The 13,664-nt window shown below is 54.0% G+C and overlaps 1 protein-coding gene across 50 annotated transcripts in view; it reads left to right on the top strand.

Annotated features, from left to right (window-relative positions):
* PITPNM2 (phosphatidylinositol transfer protein membrane associated 2) overlaps positions 1-13,664 on the top strand; it is a 145,224-nt gene that overhangs the window by 55,588 nt on the left and 75,972 nt on the right. For 7 of the 50 annotated variants that reach the window (XR_011542455.1, XM_070629221.1, XM_070629214.1 and 4 more), the window contains exon 1: positions 9,847-10,056. The exons of 25 other annotated variants lie outside the window; for them this stretch is intronic. The gene's annotated coding sequence lies outside the window, so the exon portion shown is untranslated. Of the gene's footprint in view, positions 1-7,453; positions 7,950-8,059; positions 9,036-9,543; positions 10,057-13,664 lie in introns of those variants that run through there. 18 more of the 50 variants (XM_070629223.1, XM_070629215.1, XM_070629196.1 and 15 more) reach the window with 13 other exon arrangements.

Here is a 13,664-nt window from a genome sequence, read left to right as displayed (position 1 = left end):
GAGCTTTCTGGAGCCGTTGCCCTGGGCCCTCTCTGAAGGAGTGTGCCTGCGAGTTGGGAGGTTATAATTACAATCGTTGCATTTATCAACCTTTGGCGGCGTCCCAGCCATATGCTAACACTGTGCACACATCCTCTCACACAGTCCTCGGAGGAGCCTGTTTTCATCTCCACTTTGTAGAAGAGAAAACTGAGGCTTAGAAGGATGAAGGGCCTTGCCAAGGCCCTCTAGCTGGTAATGATGGAGCCAGGATCTGACTGCCTTCCCACCAGCTGCTTCTCTCCAGCCAGGAACAGCACGAAGGTGCTGGCTCGCTATGGATGCACAGGGCCATTGGTTTTCTGTTCTTGCTCAGGGCCACCCTACCTGGCCCTGTTGACCTTCCATGCATCTTTCTGACTATAGGATGGTCAGAGAGAACCTCTCTGTAGAAACTTAAATAACTTAGGATGTGAGTCATGTAATACTTGGGGAAACGCTTTCCAGGCAGAGAGCACAGCAGTGCAAAGGCCCTGAGGTACCTTCTGGGGAGAGCATCCCGTGGGCCTTCTTCTTGGCCGCTGCCTGTTCTTTGGCATCTGGTGGGCCATCAGGGACACAGGGAATCCTGACTCAGTGACACTGGCTAACATGAGGAGCCTTTCTCTGAATGTCCCTGGCGTTCCTACGTGACTGGAGGCGCCTGTGAGCTCCAGAGCTGTACCTTAGGAATTGAAGTCTGGCTAGGGGCAGACCACAGACGGTGCTGCCGGAGTCACTACACAGTTGTTAGCCCCTCCTGTATCTTTAGATAGCATTTTGGAAAGTTAACATTTTTTTTTTATTGTGGTAAAATACACATACAATTTGCCACTTTAGCCATTTTTAAGTGTACAGTTTGGTGGCATTAAGTACAATCAAGTTGTTGTGCAGCCGTCCCCACCATGCATCTCCAGAACTCTTCTTTCCCCATATAGAAACTCTGTCCCCACTGAACACTAACTCCCCCTCCTCCCTCCCCCCTCCCCCAACCCTGGTAACCTCTGTTCTATTTTCTGTCTCTGAATTTGCCTATTTTAGGCACCTCATCTAAGTGGAATCATACGGCAGTTGTCCTTTTGTGCTGCCTTCCTTCACTTAGCATAGTGCTTTCACGGTTCGTCCGTGCTGGTGGGGGTGGGCTTTTTAGAAACAAACAGGATGTTAGCACTGTGTGCCTGCCCCGTCCTGGGAGCTGCGAAGGCACCACAGAGGCTGAAGTCACGCACATCGTCCCTGCGCCTGAAGGCTTGGGCTCCTCCACCGCTGGCTTCACTGGTTTGCGTTTCTCCAGGCAGGCACCCTCGAAACCAAGGCCCCCATCCCACATCACGTCTTCTGCCACGGGGCATGTCACAACTCTAGGTTCATCCTGGGTCCTGGGCCATGTGGTTATGCCCTTCCAACCTCAGCCTCGTTTTTCTCATCTTTGAAGTGGATCCTGTGCACTGACTGTCAGGTTATCTCTGGCCACATGAAGCTGGCCTCCCACAGCCAGCCTGGAGCTGACCCTTGTGTGCCGGACAGACTGGGGGCAGGTGGGGGGGGGGGAGTGCCTCTTAGACTACGACTTTTTTATTTATTAAAAATTAATTAAGGGGCGTTGATGTATCAGGACCTAAGAGGAGTTGACAGGTCACATGGTCTCTGAAAGCACAGGGCTGGTAATCCATTTAAAAAAACATTTTCTTCTTCTTCTTTTTAATTTAATGGAGGAAATCATTAGTGGGGAAATTGGTAGAACTGATTTATTCCTGTTTTGGGGAGGGGGAGTGGAAGAGAAAAATCTGCTCTAATTGCTGCTTGTTCTAGAAATATGTCAGCAAAATATTCCCATTAGCCGGGCCTGGCATGGGCGGAGACAGCGCATCGAGCGTTCTTCCCTCAGATCTTGCTCTGGGCGGGGCAGGGGGGCTCCTTCTGGACACAGGTGGGTGGCTGGTGATGTCAGCAGCGGCACATCTTCTTAAACATCCCAGCAGTCTGCCTCGGCTCCCTGCTGGGGGACCCTGTTGCCCAAGAGCCCCTGGGACTTCAGACTCAAGCCCTCATTCCCAGGACACAGGACCAGGACCCCCATCTGGGAAAAAGGACTACGTGCCTCTTGGGCTTCATCCGGTTCCAAGGGGAGGCAACCGGGTTCACCCTAAAAATAACCAAATATGCAAACAACTTCGACATGCAAACGTTTTTCTTATCTGTGGGCCAAATAATTTAAAGGTACAGCTGTTTTCCACGGTCCCTATCTGTTTATTTTCCTGGAGCGGGGAGGAGCTCTGGGGTGATCTGGGCTGTTCTGAGGTCACCATCTTCCTGCACCCCTGCTGGAGGTCTGGCTGGGCGCTGAGGCCTGGCCGTGGGTGCTCAGCTGCTGCCCTGTCCTCGGGTGCCTCCTGCCCTGGGGCACCCTGAGTCTGGCAAGGGGTGAGTCACCTGAGAGTCAGGAGGCCCCGAGTGCCCCCGACTTGGGCAGGGTGGCGCTGGCTGGAGCGCTGTCGCCCCTTCAGGCTCACTGCATCTGCAGAGGGAGGGGTCCATCTTACTTTGATTTTCCAAGTGCGTCTGGCCCAGAAACACGGGTAAATGAGTTCTCGGAGCCAAGGCGGCTATAAATAGCCAGGTAGGACGTAGAGGAGGTGAAAGGTGAGGGGCTGCCAAGTTTGGAAGGCCCACTACTTCCCGAGCAGTGGCTGCGTCCTGGCTCGATCCGGCCCTGCAGAGCCTGTGGGATCCAGGCCCTGCATCACCTCGTGTCCTCACTGCCACACGCTGCACGGGGCCACTGTGAGGCTCCAGGACACATTGTCATGTCCACAGCTGGGGACTCTATCTGTGTAATAATCTTCCCATAGACGTACCACGTCTGAGGGGAAAGCCCACCATCAAGTGGGGGGTCCTGTGGCACTGAGTGTGAGGGGTAGGGGTCTAAAGCTGTGGGGCGGGGCCACCATCCCCACTGTCACAGGGAGTTCATCCACAGTGCGGGGAGGGGCAGGCCCAGACTGGTGGGCTGCTAACCTCTACAAAGTCTTTGTTCATTTATTCAGTCATCCACAAGTTCATTCATTCCTTCATTCAAAAGATTCATTCAGCGCCTGCTGCGTGCCGGGTACTCTTCAGGCCCTGGGGATAGAGAGATGAGTACAACCAACCAAAATCCCAGCCCTCATGGAACCTGCATTCCAGCAGAAGAGACAACAAAAAAAGAACGTGCTATGCCACGCACGAACGTGGAGGGCTTTTTTTCTTTTTTTTAGTGCTGTTGAGTAGATTCCAACTCCTAGCGCCCCTGTGTGAGCAGAGTGGAACCCTGCCCAGTCCTTTTGCACCATCCCCTCCCCTTCCAGTCCTATATCAGACGATGCTCCACTGCCATTCACAGGGTTTTCATGGCCAGTTTCTTGAGAAGTCAGTGGCCAGGTCCTTCTTCCTAGTCTGTCTGAGTCTGGAAGCTCTGCTGAAACCTGTCCACTGTGGGTGACCTGCTAGTGTTTGACATACTCGTGGCATAGCTTTCAGCATCACAGCGACACACAGCTGCCACAGTATGACAACCCACAGATGGGTGGTAGGGCTCTTTGACCAGGAAACAAACCTGGGCCGTGGTGATGAGAGCACCGAATCTTAACTGCTAGCCCACCAGGGCTGGCCTTGAGGATGTTATGCTAAGTGAAATAAGCCAGACACAAAAGGACAAATTCTGTATGAATCTACTTAAATGAGGTACCTAAAGTAGTCAAATTCATAGAGACAGAAAGGAGAATGGTGGGTGCCAGGGGCTGGGGGAGGAGATAGGGTTAGTGTTTAATGGGGACAGAGTCTCAGTTTCACAGATGAAAAGAGCTCTAGAGATAGATAGTGGTGATAGTTGCACGACAACGTGAATGTACTTAATTCCCCTGAACTGTACACTTAAAAAGGGTTAAGATGGTAAATTTTATGTTATGTGTTTTACACCATAATTTTAAAACTAAAAAAAGAAGAGAGAAAAGTACACAGTAAATAAGATGAGGATCAAGACCATGAAGAAAATGAGAAAGAGACAGGAGAGTGCTGGGTTTGAGGTAAGATTTAAATAAGGCAGCCTTAGTGAGCAGGTTCCAGACAGAGGCTGCAGGTGGAGTGGCACTGGGCAGAGGGGAGCAGGTGCAGAGGCCCCAGGGCAGGCAGGGAGGGCCTGCAGGCCTCCACCCTGAGTGGGGTGAGACCAGGCCACTTCGGGGCATAGTTTGAAGGGGACCCCCCTGGCTGTTCTGTTAAGGAAGGAGGGGCACTTGGGAAGCTAAGAGAAGGTTTATGGGGTGGGGGGACAGGCTGGGGCTCCCCGTCCTCTGTAGCAGGTCCCAGCCCTAGGTGACCAGTGCCTGATCTTGGGCTCAGAGCACAACAGGAGTTAGGGTTCTTTGTGGTTGTGTTTAAAGTTTTCCTATTTTACTGGAGTCCACCGCTGCCCCTCTCCAGATGTCGCTTCTCCCTCTCCCGCTTGGGCGGGTTAGAGTAGGTGAGGACAGGGGCGTGATGGCATGGCCAGGTTTCAGTTCCTGCCTTTCAGGCTTTGAAGCCACACAGCTCCTTAGAAGTACACAGCCATCCCCTGGCCCTTGGCCTGCCCTGGTGTGGGGGTTGAGTGCTGGTGGCGCCCCTCTTACCCAAGCCTGTCCCACAGTTGCCTCTCGGGAGGCCTGTGCAGGAGCAGACCAGAAGTTGGGGGCCTGGGCTTCAGCCCCACCTCTGCTTTGCTTTGCCATGTGTTCCTCCAGCTGAGTCTGGGTTTCTGCATCTGCAAAGTGAGAATGTCAGACTAGAATCTGGTCTGGATTCTGGTCCACTCGCTGTGCCAGGGGAGCGAGCTTGTGAGAGCAGCTTTGTGCACATGGGGAGGTCTTCCTGAGCACCCAGCTCCACTGCCCAGTCTAGAACCAAGGATGCCCTGCACACCCCACCCCCGCCGGGTCTCTGCTGCCACTCTAAGAAGGGGGGAGGGTCTGTTCCAATCCTATAGCTCCCACCCAGACATTCCAGGGATGACCTCAGGAGTTGCTGAGGGAAACAGCCGGACACGGGGTTCTAGAACGGGGGTCTGAGACCAATAGAGGCAGGAGGAGAGGTCAGCCGGTTCAGGAACGCACGTCATTATGGAGTCCGCCGAGCATGCTCCCCAGCTGGTACCCGTTTTGTTCCCTGAGAGCCAGACCACCCACCCTCTGTCCTTTTAGAGGGGGACCTCGGGGGCCAGGCTGCAGACAGAAGCCTGCTTCATCTCCCAGACACTGTGGGGTAAGTAGGGAGAAGAAGGGATGAAGGAAGTGGACCGAGGAGCTAGGTGCTTGGCCTGGGCCGGGCGTCCTGCGTTCCCATCTCATCGAGTCCTCAGAGCTGCTCTTTCCAGGGCAATCACCACTAGCCCCATGCGACTATTTAGTTTTAATTTTAAAATAAAGCAAAATGAAATTAAAAACTTTGTTTCCCAGGCACACTAGTCACATTTCAGGAGCTCAGTGGCTGCGAGGGCTGGCGGCAGCCGTATCGGACAGGGCAGACATAGAGCGTGACCATCACCACAGAAAGTTCTATCAGGCGGTGCTGGTCTTGTCTCTACAGCAACCCCAAGACGCAGAGACTACCGCCCCCACTTCACAGATGAGGAAGCTGAGGCTCAGAGAGGAGAAATGACCTGCTGGTCAGGCAGCCAGCCAGTGCCAGAGAGTTCTATAACCCAGGTCTGTGAGGTCTCAAAGTGTGGACGTGGGGTTGGTGTGCACATGTGTCCTTCTGCTCAGAGAGCTACTTCTTGGGGGACAGAAGACAAAGGCTCACATGTCAGCCACACACACACACATGCACACCCTGGGACCTCCGCTTCCAGCCCCGGGGCCAGGCAAGGCCTCCTGTTCTTGCTCCTCCAGTGGAGAGGGATGCCTTAATGAAAAGGCAAAGCAGGGATTCACAAGCAGTTTGGGGCCTCCGGGGCCTGCACCTTTGAGACCCAGTTCCTTAGGAGGGGCTCCGGGAAACTTCACTGGGCTCCGCGAAACTCATCTTAAAAGGGAGAGAACAACAGGCAAAAGGTGGAAACAATCCACTCCTGCATAGATAGATGAATGCGTGTGGCATATCCATCCAGTGGAATGTGATTCAGCCATAAAAAGGAACAGAGCACTGACACCAGCTACAAAGTGGATGAACCTTGAAAACATGATACCGAGTGAGAGAAGCCAGATACAGTAGGCCACATCCTGTATGCTCCCATCTATGTGAAATGTCCAGAATCGGCAAATGCGTAGAGACAGAAAGCAGACTGGTGGTTGGAGGGGCTGGGGGGAGGGGGAGTGGGGAGTGAGTGCCTATCAGGTTTTGGGGTGATGAACATGTTCTGGAACTAGATAGAAGTGACAGTTGCACAGCATTGTAAATGTACTAAATGCTGCTGAATTGTATACTTTAAAATGGTATTTTTTATGTTATGTGTATTTTACCACACTTAAAAAAAAGCAAGAGGAAATGGTAGCGTCTAGGTGGGGCCTGTGTGGATGTTCATTATAAAGTGTCTCGATTTTGCCGTACGTTTGAACATTTTCATAGTAAAGTGTGGAGGGGAAGTGAGAGGAGGACTGAAGGGACGATGTCTCCAGGGCCGCCCCTAGGTCTTGTGCTTCAGAGCAGCAAGACCTCAGCCTCTGTCCTGGTGTGTGGGGCAAGGAGAGGTGGGACGTTGGGTGGTGCTGCTCGCTGTACTTCTGTCCCGCTAAGGAGACACCAGTTCCTGAGGTGTCCACACCCCTTAGTCATCCCCAGATGTTTCAGTGTCACCGTACCTGCAAGTGCAGACAGCAGGTTGTCCTCGCTTGTGCTGAGGATGCCAGTGGGCCAGTGGCAAAGTCCTGGAGCTGGGGTCAGGGACAGAAGCAGCAGCAAGCTGGCAGCAGGTGCGGGGAGACCCACAGGGAGCCATGCTGGATGGTAACTTGGGTGGCCTGGTGCACCCAGGAGATCGCACTCCATCCTTCTCTTTCTGCGTAGGTGGCTCTGGGCATCGCAGCCCTCTCATGGGTGGGCATCCTCTTGTTCTCGAGGGTGGGAAATGTGCCTGACATTCCTGGGGAAATGTGACTCGAGGTTTGGCAACTCTAATTTCTAGAAATGAGGAGGCAGGTGGGGATCAGAAGTGCTTCCCCAAACCCCAGGCCCCTTGTGTGCCCCGGCCATCGGGTGGGGCTCTGGTCTCATTAGTCCCCCGTGGGTCTGGCCTGAGATGAGGGGCACAGCTCTTGCTGAGGGTGACAGAGCTCAGTGAGCCAGATGAGAAAGCCCTGAGGTCCTTTCCTGCCCCTCACCTCCCTTCTCGCCCCAGTGGCAGAGAGCTGCTATTGGCCCCACTGGGTCAGGCCAGTTCCCCTCCCAGCCTGGCCGCCGTGGGCCCAGAAGGCCTGGTTTAGGGGAGGCTGCGCCAGGAGAAGGGTGGGGATTGGTTCTCCGCGGATGCCTTTCCTCTGGCATATGGCTCCTCCACCCGCCTCGGGCTCTGCCAGCGGCTCCCCTTTCTCCATGGCAACTTAGCTCAGTGGTCCCAGTGGAGGAGAGAGAATCAATTCTCCCTCTTCCCTCCCTCCCTCTCCTCTCCCCACCCCTTCCTCTCAGCCTCCCTTCCTCCTTGGTCCGTGCTAGGGCTCTCAGCTCCTCCATCCGTCCTCTATCCGTCCATCCCGAGGACCTCCGTGCTTCGAGGCCAGCTCCTGTCTCCAGTCATGGGTTGCTTGCAGAGCTGCGTGCTGGGGGCGGCTCCCTGAGGCTGGCATCATGGGGAGCACGGGAGACCTCCGCAGACACGGGGGCGCTGCTGGATGCACCCAGGCCTGGCTCCGCGGTGTGTGGCTCCCTGCTCTAACACTTGGTCCCCTCTCTTCCCCCTCCTTACATTTTCTTCCTGAAAGGTAATTTCCTGCTAAAACTGTCACAGCCTTAGGACGGGTTTGTTAGCAAGGAAGGTTCTGTCCTGGTCACGTGGGCTGCTTGTTTTCTCTCAGTAGCTGGGATGGAGGGAGAGAGGGAGGGAGAGGCTTGGCCTGACTCGGAGCTCAGAGGGGACAGGGTGGCTTTGGGCGTGTGGGGTCTCATCCAGGGCTTCCGTGAGTAGCCCGGCTCCTGCCTCCTGATGCTTGGATCCACTGCTGTCTGTTGCACTTCCATTTTCCAATGTAATTGCTACACAGCATGGACAATCTGCTTTCCTGGGCCATGGTCTGACCAGGGGGACAAGGAGGAAATTTAGAGGCATCCACATGTACCCCATGTGGGGCAGGGCTCTGGATTGGGGGACACTGGGGACAGGTCTCTCTGTCTAATCCTTTCTCACCTGAAAATGGAGGTCAATAGGGGAATGTTTTGTCCCCGTAACCAAGAATTTCCAAGAAGATGGTGTAACGAGAGTCATCTGCTGACTGGTTCCAGGCAGAGCGGTCCTGGCAGCATGGCTGTCCTGGGCACTACTGCCATCTGTTTGGGACAGTCCCTCAGCAGAGTTTGGTTCAGATGGGATTTTAAGACCGCTGCCGGGTGGGTCGACATTCTCCATCGCATCTTCCCCATCTGCCGCCCTGGCGTTGAGGATGGCTTCTGAATGGCTTTCCTGGAGGCAACTGATGAGGTTAATCTGTCGGCTGCCCATCCCAGGGGTGTTCTCTGCATCTGGGCCCAGTGGCAGGCAGCCCACTCTCCCATACCTCTGCCTCCCGTGCAGCGGACAACGGAAAAATGAACCCCTCATTGCCAACCAGACATCTCCTCTGTTGATGGAAAGTGAGGCCCAGAGCGAACGGATTTAGCACCCAGTTCTTAGAAGCCACGGGTTTGCATGGTGTCTGAGAGGAAGCCCTGTGTGATCTTTAAATAGAAAGCGAACACCAAGTGGCCCCGTCTGACTCACAGGGAAGTTTGGTGCAGGTATCAGGGAAACAAGTCAATTTTGAACGTGGTGCCCATCATGAGGGCTGAGACGGCAGGGGCGTCTGGACGTTCAGGTATGTGTAGGGTCGGGCTCAGGGCGTCGGATTGGATTATCTGCTTTGTTTGAGCGTTATCTCTGACAGATCGCTTTAATAACAGAATCCTCCGTGAAGGCGGCCCCAGGCAGGGCTCCCGTCTGTTTCTATGCTCCAGCCTCTTTAAACTGCATTTGCTCATCTCCCAAACCCCTGTCTCTCTAAAGCTGCCTTCAACCCTGAATTCTTGGAGCTTCCTTTTGATAATCAGATGGGTTCCTGTTGGGCAGGATGAGAAGAATGCTTTTGTGTCTCCAGATGTCTGTGCGATGTCTTGCTTTTCGTTTGCTTTGAGGCTGGAGTCTGTCACTGAGACCTTCCTGGCATCTGGACTCTGTGCAGGCTTCTTAATGACATTACCCGCGTCTGGATTCTGGTTGGTTTGCTGTAAATTCTGATGGGTTTACAAGTTGTGTGAGGGGTGGGGAGGCTGTGTGCTGGTTTGGTCTGGTTTGGTTTTGGTTTGCTGGTGAACGGAAACTCTGATGTGACACGTGAAAGGTCAGCCCTGAGAGTGGCAGTGCTGTGTTCTCATCTGAGTGCTCAGCCCCAATGGGAGGCTGGCCCAGCGCTGCTGCTGCTGGGGTGACTCTGCCCTGGGGTCTTCCGTGTGTGCCCAGGGTGAGGGTTGCTTTGGTGATGCAAGTGTGTGTTCACTCAGCAAGCCCAGAGTCAGAAGGACAGCGGAGCAGGGCTGGTGTTGGAGGAGGGGAGGCACGGCTCCGCCAACCCGCCTGCTTTCATCCGGAGTGAATCCTGAGTGCTCCGTGCCAGCCTCCCCCTCCCTCTCACATCCTCCGGCACAAGGAGCCTGCCTCCTTTCTTAGTGTAATTTCACGTAGTGGTGTCTTACTTGAAAGCATCCTAAGGAGCTGCTGCGGGTGTGAGAGCAGGTCGGAGAGGTGGGAGCCCTGGCTGCTGATGGCTCCTGCCAGTGGAACCATGGAAAGCTCATTCCAGGAAAAGTGGAATGAACACTGCGTTGGCTGGCTTTCAGGCGGTGAGTGGTTCTCTCTTCTTTAAGTCCACGGGAGTGCTGGGATTCAGGGAAAGGCTCGGTGGGAAGCCCGGCTGTTCAGATAGCCCTCACAAAGCCCACGAAGCTCCGAGGGGAAAGTTTGACTTATTTTCCTCTGGCCTGGCTTGCAGTATGCTGGTCCACCACCCAGGCTGTGCCGGGCAGGACAGGCAGTGCTGGCTCGGCGTCAGGGATTCTAGGACTCAGGACCGAGTCTGCCCGGGAGGCCAAGCTTGTGTCCCAGCCCAGCCTCATACCCAGCTTTGAGAAAATCTGTTGGTAGTGACTCTTCATCTTCGTTACACAAATGCCTTAACAAACTGCAGGAGAAAAGAAGCTCATGAACATTGAATTCTCCCCCATCTGTCTTGTGATGTCCCCAAACACACATATACACGCACTTACACAAACATGCTCACAGGCATGCACATACCCACATGCTTGCACACACGTGCACACTCACATCCCACATGCACACAGGCATGCAGGTACACGCCTGTGCACTCTCACACACGCACACACAGATTCGTTTTCTCTTCTGCCATCGGGGGTACATGTACCAATTGGCATTCTGCTCTTGATAACACGATCTCCTATAAATTTACAGTTCCCGGGATTGATAAGATCATATGGCTATCCTTTTTATGTGGTGCTTTTCTGCTCAGTGTCTCACCTGAGTGAGACTGACCATTCCTGTCTAATTCCAGAAAGAGCTGCCTCCCTCTTGTACTGTTCCTCCTTACCATGCCCCCCGGGCTCTGCTGTGTTGTCAGGTGTGGGACAGAGATTGGCACGTTCATGTCTACAGGGGAGGCCCCTGGCTGCCACCTTTCCATCCTAGGCTTCTGAGCCTCTCAAGTCCAAAGGAACAGGAGTTGTCAGAGAAAGACCCCTTAGCTCAAGATGTGCTGAGCTGTGAGGCCCTGCATGTGTGTGCATGCAGGTATGTGTGTGTGCTCTCTCCACATTGTTCATATTTTGGCATCTTTAGCTTTCCTTCCCATTTCTCCCCATTTTCTGGTTCATTTCCCAGAGCACAGCTCAGCAAACTCTCAACTGGGATCTTAATACCCATCTCAGAGGTACCTTTACAAATCTCATCTAATTTAACAATTTGCAACCACCCTAGAAGTACTTGGTGTTGTCCCATTTTACATATGAGCAAACTGAGTCTCAGAGCAGTTGACCAGCCTACTCTGGGAGGGCAGAGCCAGAGCTCAGATTGCTGGCTCATTCATTCATTCATTCATTTACTCATTCATTCTTTCATTGATCAGTTACACATGGAACCTGCTCTGCATTGAGCTCCATGCCACTGGGCTTTGGGACAAAGAGAAGACTCAGCCCTTGCCCTTCAGGGAGGAGTCAATCCATCCCAGTTGTCTGAGGAGAGAAAAGGAAAGAAGCAGAGAGCGGGCCCGGAAGGAGGAGGCAGCTGGGACCTGAGTGGGGAGCCCCTCACTGCCCACCCAGCCCACTGCTCCTGCCTGGAGTGGGGTAGTCCATGCTACGCTGTGGAGAATCTTGGTGCTCTGGGTCCTGATCTGCTCTTTATTCTGCTACAGGGCAGCCTGGCTCTTTCTTTTAAGAAGAGTTACAACGTCAGCAGGAAGGCAGTCTGCAGAGCGGGGGCCTGTCTGTTTTATGCAGAGCACTCAGGTGTGGGTGGTTGGTGTAGTAGGAGGGGCACTGTGCACCAGGAGACCGTGCCTCGGTTTCTTCATCTGTAACCTGGAGGTAGCACCACCTCGTTCACACACCTCAGCAAGGAGGCAGGTGTGAGGGTGCTTGGCATTGCACCCCATGAATTGGGTGGTAGGATTGTTATCATGGATCAGACATTCTGGTACTTACTCTCCGACGGTTCAGAAGAAACTGTATGCGTGTTGATTGTATAAATAGGTTCTGTGCATGTAGATATCCACAGAGAGAGGGAGAATACAAATGGTAAAGCAAATGATTTAAACAGGGATTCTAGGTAGGGTGTACCTGAGAGTTCTTCTGTTATTTCTGCAACTTTTCTGTGAGTTAGAGATTATGTGAAAAAGAAAAACAGACTTAGGCTTGTGAGGGCTTTTCCCCAAAGGTGGACAGGATAGTAACACAATTTAAGGGCCTCGCAAGAAGCCACATGGATAAACCCTGGAGGGAAAGGGAGTCGCAGAGGTGGGATCTTTTAGGCCATTGGCCAGACACTCTCAAGGAGGACTCTCCCTCGACACGAGGGCCTCTGAGGCCAAGCTCCTTCCCAGCTCCCTCCCTGGGCTCAGTGACAGGGGACCAGGCTAGGATGCCTTCCCCAGGGCCCCTGCCTGGTAGCCTGCGACTCTTCTTCTGGAGAACAGAGCCTGCCGCCTGCACCGGGCCCAGAGAAAGTTGTTTGTATCTCGTGATGGTTTCTTATTTCTTCTTAATTTTATGAGGAAGATTGGCCCTGAGCTAACATCTGTGCCAACCTTCCTCTACTTTGTATATGGGACGCTGCCACAGGATGGCTTGGTGAGCAGTGTGTAAGTCCGCATCTGGGATCTGAACCGGTGAACCCTGGGCCACCGAAGTGGAGCACGTGAACTTAACCACTATGCTACTGGGCTGGCCCCACATGATGGTTTCTTGACCGAGCGCTGGTTTTGCTTTGGTCCAACTGCAGTTGCGTGTCCTCCCGTTACATCAGCCTTGAGGCCCACTGCTGTTGCGCGGGCTCCTGGAGCCCCTTTCGGTAGATGGTCACCCTCCAAACCGTGAGCAGCTGTTGAGAGGGAATGCCAGACCTAGAGTCCAGCTCTGCTCCCGGTGGACCTCCCCGAGCCTCCATTGTCTCCTTGACCAAGCCAGGCTTGGTGGGAATGAGTGAACCAGGCACCTGAACATGCTCTGTCTGATCTGTCCGACCTTGCGGGAGCTGCCTGCTCTGTGCCTCTGTTCCCTCACTTTGTTGCCATAGCGAGAACTTTCCTCAACAGGTCCCCATCGCCTCTCCGAAAGCAGGGCGGTGCTCAGAGGCTAGTGGGGAGGCAGCAGAGTGTTAGGAGCGTTCAGGGCTGTCTCTAGCTGTCTCACAGCCTTGGGTACTCCCCAGCTCGCCAGGGGAGAGCAGAGGGCAAAGCAGGTCAGAAGAGGTTGTCCTAATGCCTGCTCTGCCATTAGCCTGGTATGAGACCATGAGGAAGTCCCTGATCTCTCTGAGCCTCAGTTTCCTAGTCAGCACGACAGGGTTACTGATGGGAGCCCTCGGGAGACTGGGAAGGACAAAAGGGACATGTGCAGAGCGCTGTGTCCCATGCCCGTGCCCTCACTCTGCCTGTCGCCCATGCCCTTGTAAAGCACTTCACAGCTTTCTAGGCGTGGGCACAGCATTATCACAGCCTGTGGCTGTGAACGGGCTTTGTCAGGGCTGCAGCAGGCTGCGCAGATAGGGGACCGGGACCAGTTAATTTTAAAACACTTGCTGCCTGATTTCATTTGCCTGCTGGGCCCCTGCTAATTCACAGCTGAAGGCCTTTCTCCAGGACTTTGGTCTCTTGGGATGGAGAGATTGGGAGGTAGGGCTCCTCTGGGGTGGCAGGAGAGCAAGGCTTGGTAGCCACGTG

Source organism: Equus przewalskii, chromosome 7 (genome assembly GCF_037783145.1).
Source record: "Equus przewalskii isolate Varuska chromosome 7, EquPr2, whole genome shotgun sequence".
Classification (NCBI taxonomy): Eukaryota; Metazoa; Chordata; class Mammalia; order Perissodactyla; family Equidae; genus Equus; species Equus przewalskii.
This window is presented reverse-complemented; position numbering and strand designations above follow the sequence as displayed.